General features: G+C 44.3%; 1 protein-coding gene across 1 annotated transcript in view; it reads right to left on the bottom strand.

Moving 5' to 3' along the window:
* The window catches only part of EPHX1 (epoxide hydrolase 1), a 39189-nt gene extending 38118 nt beyond the window's left edge, over positions 1 to 1071 (bottom strand). The window contains exon 1 of the mRNA XM_081218951.1: positions 963 to 1071. The gene's annotated coding sequence lies outside the window, so the exon portion shown is untranslated. The remainder of the gene's footprint in view (positions 1 to 962) is intronic.
* Positions 1072 to 12450: the final 11379 nt, after the last annotated feature.

Below are 12450 nucleotides of genomic sequence, written 5' to 3'. Positions count from 1 at the left end.
TACTGGGTGCTGAGGTGCCGAATGCAGAGGTCCCCCCGCTACTCCACGGCGGAGCCGGCACGGAGCTGCAGCGCGGGGAGGGGGGCAGGGCAGAGGAAAGGCTGTCTGTGCATCTGGGCGCCAGGGGCCCACCCAGGCTTTGTGGAGCCTGAAGTTTATATAGTGGAGGAGAGTGAAGGGGGTGGGGGACGAAGCTTCATAAGAAGTCAAAACTAGGATCACAACATTGCTAGAGTCGCTGACCGCGCCTCCACCCCGAAGGCGTCAGAAGGGCCGGGCAAGTGAGGGGCCGGAGGCTTGAATTCCCCAGCTTCCTGCGGGGAGGGAGGCTAAAGGAGTCTCGGGTCTCTGCTGCGCTTACACTGATCACATCCCTGGGCTCCTGCTACATGGTGGACTCTTAACCTCAGGCCCAGGTTTCCTCTCCTGTGCGCTGAGCTGAGGAGGTTGGCCTTCTCTCCCGAGACAAGAGCAATGGGAGGGAGAGAAAAACTGGGGCGGCGCACAGAGATGGCGAGACAGCTCGTCTCAGCTAAGAGACCTGAGATCGGTTTTAGGACTCCGGTGACAAACAAGTGCAGTTGCACTGCGTGAGCCAGACGCACCCTGGAAGCGGTACTCTCCAGGAGAGCCAGGCAACGGGGCCCCGCTGCTCTCCCCCGCTGGCCCGAGCCCGCTCGCAGGGCTCACGCCGGCCTCTCCCGGAGCCCGGAGCGCTAGCGGGCCAGAGGGGGCGGGGGCCGAGCGGCGCGCTCGGAGCCTAGGTCTGGACGGAGCTGCAGGCTGCGGGGAAGCGGGCGGGAGCGGAGGCCTGTCTGGAAGTCTCCCTGGAGCCCTGGCCGGACGGCGCCGGCCGACAGCGTCCCCCAGCCCGCGGGATCGCGATCCGCCCCTGCACCCCGGGAGCGCGGTCAGGGCCGCCCGGGCCCCGGAAACTGCGCACGACGCCCCCGGGCGCTTACGGTCGTCTGCTCCTGGCTCCCGGGCTCGGCGGCAGCAGGTACGCGGTCCCTCCGGCTCTGGCTCCCCGGGTTCCCCGGCTCCCTATCCGCGCGTCCCCTGCCAACCCCGCGCTGACCCCGCCCCGGCTCGGCCCGGCCCCCCAGAGGGGCGGGCCGGGGCCGGGCCCAGGGCGGCGGGGCAACCCGGGTTCAGTCGCGCTCCGCCCCTGTTACCTGAGCGACCCGGGCGAATCTCTGCACCTGCCTAAGCTCCGCCTCTGCTTTGGAAGAGGGCTCTCAAAGCGCTGCCCGCGGACCCGAGGACAGAAACGAAGCCGAAGTGTTTAGTAACTCAGGCAGTAACTTTGTCCCCTGAATCAAAAAACAAACAAACCCCAAGGTTGCACGTTGTATGACTTGTTTCATGTTTCTAGTCGTTCGTTCCTATTGTATTTTACACGTGTATTGGTCCAGGACAGATTGGGAAATTTAAAAACAAACACATTTGTCTTTCAACACAGAGTCTGAGAAGCAGTAGTCTGGGTGAAAGTACGACCCATTTAAAGAGGTCTTCATCGCACTCGTAGAGAACGGACGTGAGGGCACGGATGGGACGAAGGTTAAGCTGGGACGAAGTGCGAGAGTAGCAATGACATATATACGCTACCAAATGTAAAACAGATAGCTAGTGGGAAGGAGCCGCATAGCACGGGGAGATCAGCTCGGTGCTTTGTGACCACCTAGAGGGGTGGGATAGGGAGGGTGGGAGGGAGACGCAAGAGGGAGGAGATATGGGGATATATGTATATGTATAGCTGATTCACTTTGTTATATAGCAGAAACTAACACAACATTGTAAAGCAATTATACTCCAATAAAGATGTAAAAACAAAACCAAAAACAAACAAACAAACAAAACCCAAAGAGGTCTTCATGGTGAGGGTGAGGTCTACAACGGGTAGTTCAAGCCCTGGACAGTAGCACTTAATCAATCCGCTTCCGTTCAGCAGAAGCTGGGCGCTCAGGCCAGTGGATGCTTGGCTCTTGACTTCTGCAACAAGCGATAATCCCCAGACCTTCATCCTTAGAAAACCTACCCTATCACCTCTGTCATCGCTCCTCGTCACCGCCTCACAACTCCTACGACACCGCTTTTATGTGCTCACAGATGAAGTTTCAACACCCGACATCCTCAGGATCACAGCCAGCAGACCAGAACTAGGGCCTGTTACAGGGATATTAAACTTCTGACTGTCACCCTGCATACAACTTCAGGATAAAGTTCACCCCCTTGGCCTCCAACCTTACTGCTCACTCTGGCCCAAGAACTCTCCATTTCAATGAAGAGAGGCTGTTCCTGGCTAACAAACATACTCAATTCAATCACATCTCCAAACTTTGCTCGTGCAGCGTGCCTGGAAAGGATGCTCTCCTGCATCCAAACATGAAATCCTACTGTTCTTTAATTCCACACCCTCCTACAAAAGCCTCCTCTCATCCCTGCAGTCTCTGGCATCTCTGTGCTCCTTGAAAACGTGCAGCCTGTGAGATCCCTCCATCCCTCCCCCACATCTTTCAGACAGAAGCTGCTCTCCCTCTGGCCATTTTACCAAGGGACTCAAATTTGTTACTCTTCAAACTGCAGTGATGATGAAAACATTCTACAATTAGATATTGGTGATGGTGTATCACCATAACTCTGTTAATATACTAAAAACTACTGAATTGTACACTTTAATGTTTTATATAAATTTTAAAATTTATTTTTGGCTGTGTTGGGTCTTCGTTGCTGTGCGTGGGCTTTCTCTAGTTGCGGAGAGCAGGGGCTACGCTTCCTTGCGGGGCGCGCGCTTCTCTGCGGAGCACGGGCTCTAGGTGGGCGGACTTCAGTAGTTGTGGCTCGCGGGCTCATGGGCTTAGTTGCTCCGTGGCATGTGGGATCTTCCCGGGCTCGAACCCGTGTCCCCTTCATTGGCAGGCAGATTCTTAACCACACCGCCACCGGGGAAGCCCTGAACTGTTCACTTTAAAAGGATGAATTTTATGGTATGTGAATTATATCTCAAGAAAACTGTTATTTTTATATAAAAAAACTGCACTGAGGTTGTAACCTCACTCCTCACTCCTGTATCCCAATATCCTCCTCCTTGGTTATATTCATCGAGTATTAGAATATGAAATCCAGGACAGTGAAAGATATTTCAAAGTACAGTCTATATATACACAGTCAGCAAATAAATAAGGCACTGAGTCCAACTCAGCAGGGCAAAATTTAGACAATCAGATTTCAGCTTTTGGTCAAAAGCTGTTGAAAGGTTTATGGAGTGAAAGAATGGGTATAAAGTGATCTCTAGAATAAATTATGTATTTTAAAAACTCAGAACAAAGGCTGTTCTTCTGTACAAACTTCTGGAGAGTTTCCAGGTACATCAGGGAGAATGAAGAATAATGTGTTGGGGGGAACAATCTTGGCTAAATATTGTAGATCAATTCCTGATTCACTGGAAGGAAACAACATCTTTTATGCCAAAAATGCATGATATAAACCTAATCATAAGGAAACATCAGGAAAAAAGAAACCCAGATTAAGTAACATTCTACAAAATAACTGGCCTGTACTTTTCAAAGATGTCAATGTCAGAAAAGTCAATGTCATGAAAGGAAAGGAAAGGCAGATAAAAACGTTCATGATGAAAGGAGACTAAAGAGTCATAAAAACAAATCGCAACGCTCTATCCTAGACTGGATCCTGGACCAGAAACCATTTCTATGAAGAATATTATTGGGACTACTGGGGACATTTGAAGAAAGTCTATAAATTAAATAATAGTATTATATTAATGTTAAATATCTTGATTTTGAGAATGAATTCTTTCTAAGTGAATATCCTTGATCTCAGAAAAGACACACTGAATTATTTAAGGAGTCATGGCTGAAATGTCCTTCCATTTCATACACTGTATATACTCTCCATATATATATATATATATATATATATATATATATATATATATATATATATATATATATATATATGGAGAGAGAGAATTACAAAGCAAATGCAACAAAATGTTATCAATTAGTAACTCTGGGTAAAGCATATATGGGAATTCCTTATACTATTCTTGCAACAACTTTGCTGTAAGTTTGAAATTATTGTGAAATTAAAAGTTTTTAAAAATGTGGGTTAAATAAACATGTACATTTATCTCAGTTCCCTACTGAAAACGCCATGGAAATAACTACAGAGGGGTAGAAAAGCTATAAATCTCACCAGGAGAAAGTGATTGGGAGAAAAGATAACAGCAGAGGAGAAATGTCAACAGATTTTTGTAAGATGAAAAGTCAGATGATTGACTTAGCAGAACAGATAAAGCTAAAAAGCTTTCTACAACCAGAAGCAAGCAGATTCTTGCCCTAGTCTTGCAGAGATCATTCAGCTATAGCCCATGGGCCACATCGGACCCACAACTTATTTTTGTAAATTGTTTTTGTAAATAAAGTTTTACTGGAGTACAGTCATACTCATTTGTTTGCATATTGTCTATGGCTGATTTCATACAATAGCAGAGTTGAGTAGTTACCGGTAAAGCCTAAAATATTTATTATCTGGCCCTTATACAGAAAACATTTGCCAATCCCTGCCTTAGAGCCCTGCAAAGTCTTAGGAGCTAGAGGTATGGGGAGTCTCTGAAGGCAGGGGTGTGGTGGTGTGGGAAATGGTCATCTGTCATAGACCTCGAGTGTCCCTGCATGTTCCTGCTGGGTGTGCCAAGAACGCAAGGCAAAGACTCAATGATGGAACATTGCTGTTTAATGGGTATAGAAGTTCAGTTCTTCAAGATGAAAAGAGTTCTGGAAATGGGTAGTGGTGATGGTTGCATGACAATATAAATGAATGTACTTAATGCTACTTAACTGTACACTTAAAAATGTTTAAGAGGCTTCCCTGGTGGCGCAGTGGTTGAGCGTCCGCCTGCCGATGCAGGGGACACGGGTTCGTGCCCCGGCCCGGGAGGATCTCACATGCCACGGAGCGGCTGGGCCCTTGAGCCATGGTCGCTGAGCCTGCGCGTCCGGAACCTGTGCTCCACAACGGGAGAGGACACAACAGTGAGAGGTCCGCATACCGCAAAAAAAAAAAAAAAAAAGGTTAAGATGATAAATTTTATATTATGTGTATTTTACCACACACACAAACACACACACACACACACACACACACACATTGGGGGGAAAAAAACCCTAAGAGGATTAATTTAAAGTTTGTATAAGGAGAATTTATATCTCCTGTCCCTTGTTCATAGTCTAAGCCAGTGACCAGTCCTCCCTCACTGTGGTTGACCAGGGGTTTATTTTCTGGAAACTGAACTGAAAGGCTTCCACCCCAGGGGCACTAGGCCCAACTAGAACAGGGATGAGGCACCCGACTGAAAACAGTAGAACCAAGTGAAAGTCTTCCCATTAACCTGTGAGGCCCTCCTCAGCCCCTTCCCACTTGAGCTCACAGGACACTGTCTCCAAGGAATAATCCCGAGGCAGGAAGCAGAGGACCTGCCTCTGAACTAAATGAGCCGTCCCGTCCCGGAGAAAAGAGCCGCAGATAGAAAGAGCCGCACCTAATGAAACTCCAAAGCTTTTGCACAGCAAAGGAAACCATAAACAAGACCAAAAGACAACCCTCAGAATGGGAGAAAATATTTGCAAATGAAGCAACTGACAAAGGATTAATCTCCAAAATTTATAAGCAGCTCATGCAGCTCAATAACAAAAAAACAAACAACCCAATCCAAAAATGGGCAGAAGACCTAAATAGACATTTCTCCAAAGAAGATATACAGACTGCCAACAAACACAGGAAAGGAGGCTCAACATCGCTAATCATTAGAGAAATGCAAATCAAAACTACAATGAGATATCATCTCACACCAGTCAGAATGGCCATCATCAAGAAATCTAGAAACAATAAATGCTGGAGAGGGTGTGGAGAAAAGGGAACACTCTTGCACTGCTGGTGGGAATGTGAATTGGTACAGCCACTATGGAGAACAGTATGGAGGTTCCTTAAAAAACTACAAAAAGAACTACCATATGACCCAGCAATCCCACTACTGGGCATATACCCTGAGAAAACCATAATTCAAAAAGAGTCATGTACCAAAATGTTCATTGCAGCTCTATTCACAATAGCCCGGAGATGGAAACAACCTAAGTGTCCATCATCAGATGAATGGATAAAGAAGATGTGGCACATATATACAATGGAATATTACTCAGCCATAAAAAAAAACGAAATTGAGCTATTTGTAATGAGGTGGATAGACCTAGAGTCTGTCATACAGAGTGAAGTAAGTCAGAAAGAGAAAGACAAATACCATATGCTAACACATATATATGGAATTTAAGAAAAAAAATGTCATGAAGAACCCAGGGGTAAAACAGGAATAAAGGCACAGACCTACTTGAGAATGGACTTGAGGATATGGGGAGGGGGAAGGGTAAGCTGTGACAAAGCGAGAGAGAGGCATGGACATATATACACTACCAAATGTAAGGTAGATAGCTAGTGGGAAGCAGCCGCATAGCACAGGGAGATCAGCTCGGTGCTTTGTGACCACCTGGAGGGGTGGGATAGGGAGGGTGGGAGGGAGGGAGACGCAAGAGGGAAGGGATATGGGAACAGATGTATATGTATAACTGATTCACTTTGTTATAAAGCAGAAACTAATACACCATTGTGAAGCAATTATACTCCAATAAAGTTGTAAAAAAAAAAAAAAGAGCCACAGATAGTGACATCTGGGGGCCTCATAACAAAACAGCTGGCTCCCCATCTGACCACCCTCCACTGAGGTCAATCAGGCTACTGCCCCCCACGCACACAGAACTTCCAAATGGTGTTTTAGTGCCTCACTCCTAAATATTAAAAGATCACCAGACACTGGCAAAAGTCTCCCACATAAAAGGCAGAGTCCAAACTAGAGAGAGAAAGTGCTCACAGGTAACAGAGAAACTATAATATCCTCAAAGAGATAAAAAATGAATTGAAGCAGGAACAAGACACAATTTAAAAAGAAGCATTCAGAGAATTAGAATGCACTTTTTGAAATTAAAAATTTAAGAGAAAGGTCAGAAGATACAGTGAGGAATTCTCTCAGAAAAATAGAACACAAATCAAAGAGATAGACAGTGGAAGAAAAAAAAAAAAAGGAAAAGAAAAATCAGAAGATCGATCCAAGAAGTCACCAGACTAATAAGAGCTCCATAAGAGAGAAAAGAGAATATAGACAGAGGGAAATTATTAAAGAAAGAATCCAAGAATATTTCCCAAACCAAAGCACAGGAGTCTCCAGATGAAAAAGACACAATAAAAAGTCAGAAGAACACACCAATGCAAGTCATTGTGAAATTTCAGAATACTAAAGAAAAAGAGAAGATCTTAAAAGCTTTGGTTGGGGGGGGACCCAAAAAACAAAAATAGTCAACACAAAGACTCAATAATCAGAATATCCTCAGACTTCTTAGCAATAACACCGGATGCCATAAAATAGTGAAGCCAGGCCTTCAAAAGTTGTGGGAGGGCTTCCCTGGTGGCGCAGTGGTTGAGAGTCCGCCTGCCGATGCAGGGGACACGGGTTCATGCCCCGGTCCGGGAAGATCCCACATGCTGCGGAGCCTGCGCGTCCGGAGCCTGTGCTCCGCAACGGGAGAGGCCACAACAGTCAGAGGCCTGCGTACCGCAAAAAAAAAAAAAAAAAAAAAAAAAAAAGTTGTGGGAAAATTATTTCCAAAGAAGAATTATATAATAAAGTGTGAGGGCAAATTAAGGACATTCTCATACGTATAAGGACTAAATATATTTTTACTTCTCATGCACCCGGTTCTAGGGATATTACTAGAGGATGTGCTCCAGCAAAACAAGGGGGTAAAATATGAAAGGGGAAGACATGGTATTTGGGAAACAGGGGATATAATAAAGGAGCAGCAATAGGAGTCCTAGGCTGACAACTGTGCAGCAGGCTTAGAAAGCAACCTGTCCAAATTGAAAGAGGAAGACAAATGGCTGGGAGGCAGGTCTCCAGGGAAGAAATGAAATTATATATTAACTGAGTTAACTTCTTGGGAAATAGCATGAACAGATATTTGTCAGATCTGATGGCTTATTTAGGGGGAAAAAAACTATGGAAAGGAAGATGGAAAAATAAGTGAAGGAGGAAAATGATTAACAACAGGAAAAACAGAAAGTTGTTCAAGAAAGCAAATCTAAACATGGTACACTGCTTGGCTGTGTAGTGAGCATATTTACATAGTCATCATTAGGTAACCACTATTGATTTAACACAAAGTTATTGTTACTGTCTTGGGAGGATGCAGTGGGAGCAGTAGGGGCAGGTGTATAATACTTAAGTCTTTATTATAAGAAAAAATCAATAGGTCATGTCTAAAATTGACAAACCAAGAAATATGCATTATAGGCATATTATTTAGATATTCAGAGGTAAATGCCAAAAGACTTGAAAGTAGAATGAGAAAAATGAGGGAAGGGGATCGTTATATTTTATTCTAAGTCTTGATTATTTGATTTCTCAATAACCATGTACAGATAAAAATAGAAATTCATTTAAAAATATTATTTTCTAAGGCCATCGGACACTCCAGATTTGTTGCATTTCTCCCTAGATTTATAAAGCATGGCTTGCACTCTTCCCAATTCCAGGCTCATATCAGTTCCAATAAACTACTGTTTACTTCTGCTTCCACGCAAACTTTTCCTTCACGTTTATTCCCCATGGGGCTCCTGCCTTGCACTCTCTGCTCTCTGGATGCTTATCAGTAAGTTCCTTTTCAGATGCCAATTGAAAGATTATTGATTGCATCAGACCCTGTATGTACTTGATTCTCATATCACCTGCTACTCATCACAAAAGTGTTATCTACCTCAAAGTGAACAGATTACAGATCCCCTGGGGCTTTAGAGTGGAGGTGAGGATACCAAATGGCTATTTTACAAAATGCCCTAAGGAGAGAGCATTTTGTAAGAAAATCAATTACACAGAATTATTTCATATCTGTATCTCTCATCATTTTTATAATCAAGTATATTTAACAGTCATCTGTTAGCATATGTGCTACCCCAACTAATGGAAGAGATTTTCACATAGTGAGGTATAAGAACTTATTCTGGCTTATACATGATTTAACTTGAACTTTAGGCTAACAAGAACAGCCTGTTTGTGGCCTATTAAACATGCATTGTACATCTGCTTTAACCATTAACACAAAGAATGCATTTTAAAAAATCAAAATGGAGTAACTGTGGTTCAAGCCTTCAAAATGGAGCTGAGTGGCCATTTTGGACACAGTTTCAGACACGTTCCTGGATTACTAAGAATTACATTTTCTGAACTGTATCAGACTCAAGGACACAACCATCCGTTCTCAAAACAATATCTGATAGCTGCCAGCTGCAACCTCACGGTCTCAAGGTCTCCCTTTGTAACTATGTAACCATTTGGGACTACAACCAATCCTCCCTTGGCAGGCAACCTTACTTCTTGCCAGCTCCAATTATAATTCTTGACAAACAGCTCCTGTAATTTTGCAGTCTTTGCCTTTATAAGCCTCCTCCATTTTGTAGTCTGGCAGAACACAATTCAAGTGCTACTTGAATCTGTGTCTCCTGGGCTGTAATCTTCAGTTTGGCTCAAATAAAACTCTTTTCTACTCCTATTGTAGATTGGTTTATTGATTTTTTCTGTCACCTGTACAATAGACAAGATAATTTACAAAGATATCTTTTGGGAGGTTATCAAGAATGACAAAATAAAGTAATATGTCCTGAGTCACCACAAATAGAAACTAATTTTAGGGTTTTTTTTTTTTTTTTTGCGGTACACGGGCCTCTCACTGTTGTGGCCTCTCCCATCGCGGAGCACAGGCTCTGGACGCGCAGGCTCAGCGGCCATGGCTCACGGGCCCAGCCGCTCCGCGGCACGTGGGATCCTCCCGGACTGGGGCACGAACCCTTCTCCCCTGCATCGGCAGGCGGACTCCCAGCCACTGCGCCACCAGGGAAGCCCAAGTGTTTTTCTTTTTTAACCTCATCTTAGGCACTACCTGTTGAAGACTTCAACAGATAAGGAAATTAGCTCTTCAACTGACTTCGCTAGGGAACTTCCATCCGCCCCGTATTCCTTCCCCCCAATTTTACTTACATTTTAATATTCAGTGTTTTCATTATTTGAAGGCAACTCAGGGCCAAGCTATTATCACTATGATTTTCTTTTCCTGTGTAACATGATGTTTTCCCTAGAATTAATATTTTAAAAATTTGCTTGGTTTTCTCTGTACCGATCACTACTTCACCACTGACCTCTCTATCAGTTATATACATCCCTTCGTAGTAAATTCATTCACGTCAGATTTTTTTCCTTTTCTTAAAGAAGTGCCTCAGGAGCTCTCTGACCTGCCTCTGATCTGGTCTGGTGGCTCCCTCCCTGCAGCACAGCTGTCATCTGAGTTCCCGCTTCTCCACCGTCCTGGGGATTCCTTCCCGCTGTCTCCTATGTTAGGTATCCACTTCCTATATCCCATGTCTTCGTCTCTCTTGATTCATTCCATTTTAGAGGAACACCCCCTTGAGTGACTTCCTGAAAAAGGGTATGTGGCAGGTAAATTTCTGAGACATTGTGGAGTAGATTACTGCCCCCCGCGATTTGCTGAGGAACTACAACTGTCTGTCATTGGAGCAAAAAATAAACTTTTTTCAAGATACTGAGATTGGAGGGTTACCTCAGTAAAACCTAATCTAAATGTGTCTGGGAAATGTCTTTATTCAATATTTCCCTTTAACTGTTTGGATGAATACAAAATTCCAGGATGGAAACAGTTCTCCTTCAGAATTTTGAAGGCATTGCTCCACCATATTCTAGTCTCTAGTATTGCCCTTCAGAAGCCCAAAGCCACTCTGATGCCTTTTAAAGGTATCTGACCCTTTTAAAGGTTCTGATCCTTTTAAAGAACCACCCCCCACCCCCAGGACTTCCCTGGTGGTGCAGTGGTTAAGAATCCACCTGCCGATGCAGGGGACAGGGGTTCAAGCTCTGGTCCGCGAAGATCCCACATGCCGCGGAGCAACTAAGCCCGTGCGCCACAACTACTGAGCCCGTGAGCCACAACTACTGAAGCCCGTGTGCCTAGAGCCTCTGTTCCACGACAACAGAAGCCACCGCATTGAGAAGCCCACACACCGCAACGAAGAGTAGCAGCCAAAAATACATAAATTAATTAATTTAAAAAAAAAAGACCTCTCCCCCTTTTTCCTCTGGAAGCTTATAGGAGCTTCTCTTTATCACCATTATACTGAAATTCTGAGATCATAGGTCCTGATATTTGGTCTACTCTCACCCTCATGCAAGGCACTAGGCAGGCCCTTTCAAGTCTGGAAATTCATGTCCTTTAATTTTGCAAAAATTTCTTAAATAATCTTGTTGATGGTTTCTTCCACTCCATGTTCTTTTTTAGGGAATTCCTATATCCAAATCTTGAACTGTTTTTCCTATCTACTCTTGCCTTTTTTTCTGCCTCTTTTTTCTTTTTGGCTCCATTTTCTGAGGTATTTCTGCAATTTTTTCTTTTCCCACTTCTACTTTTTCACTTCAGCTGTCATGTTTTTAATTTCCAGGAGTATTTTCTGTTCTTTTCGTCTAGGTTCCCCTGAAAACAGAGCCTGAGACAAAGGCTTACTTATAGTAGCTTATGTGGGAAGTCATCCCAGGGATAGGAGTGAGGGCTGGGAGGTGAAAATGTAAAGGAGGAAAAGACAATACGAAGATGTGTTTTCAACTACACCACTGCTCTGGGTAACTGGTGCTTGATTCTATGGGACCTTCTGAGAAGATTTATAAAATGATTCTCAGGACTGTCCACACAGGGAGCAAAATGTAGGAGTATTAGCGCCATCCCTCACTGGTCAAGGGTGAACCTCACAGGCTTAGAATTCCCTGCTTTTCTGGGTTGCATGTACACGAATGCCAAGAAAAGTGGTGTCAGACTGAAACCATAAAGGAACGGACTAAGAGAGTAAGTGACTATATCAAAATCTGAAACTTTTGCATGGCAAAAGGTATCTGTGGTAGGCTGAACAATGGTTCCCCCAAAGACATCCCTGAGCTAACCCCCAGAACCTGTGACAGTTACCTTAGACGGCAAAAGGGACTTTGCAGATGTCATTAAAATGTGAAGATTATCCTGGGTTATCTGGGTGGGAACTAAATGTAATCACCAGGGTCCTTATAAGAGGGAGTCAAGAAGGTCAAAGGAAGAAGGAGATGTGGTGACAGAGTACGGGTAGGAAAGGAGATGCAGCGTGGAGCCATAAGCCAAGGAATGAGAACAGCCTCGGGAGGCTGGGAAAGGCAAAAAATGGGTTCTCCACTGGAGCCCTCAGATGGAATGAATCCTGATTGATTTTAGCCCTTTTCCAGTCACTTCAGACTTCTGTTCCTGT

The sequence above is a fragment of the Mesoplodon bidens genome, assembly GCF_964165515.1.
Source record: "Mesoplodon bidens genome assembly, chromosome: 2".
Lineage (NCBI taxonomy): Eukaryota > Metazoa > Chordata > Mammalia > Artiodactyla > Ziphiidae > Mesoplodon > Mesoplodon bidens.
This window is presented reverse-complemented; position numbering and strand designations above follow the sequence as displayed.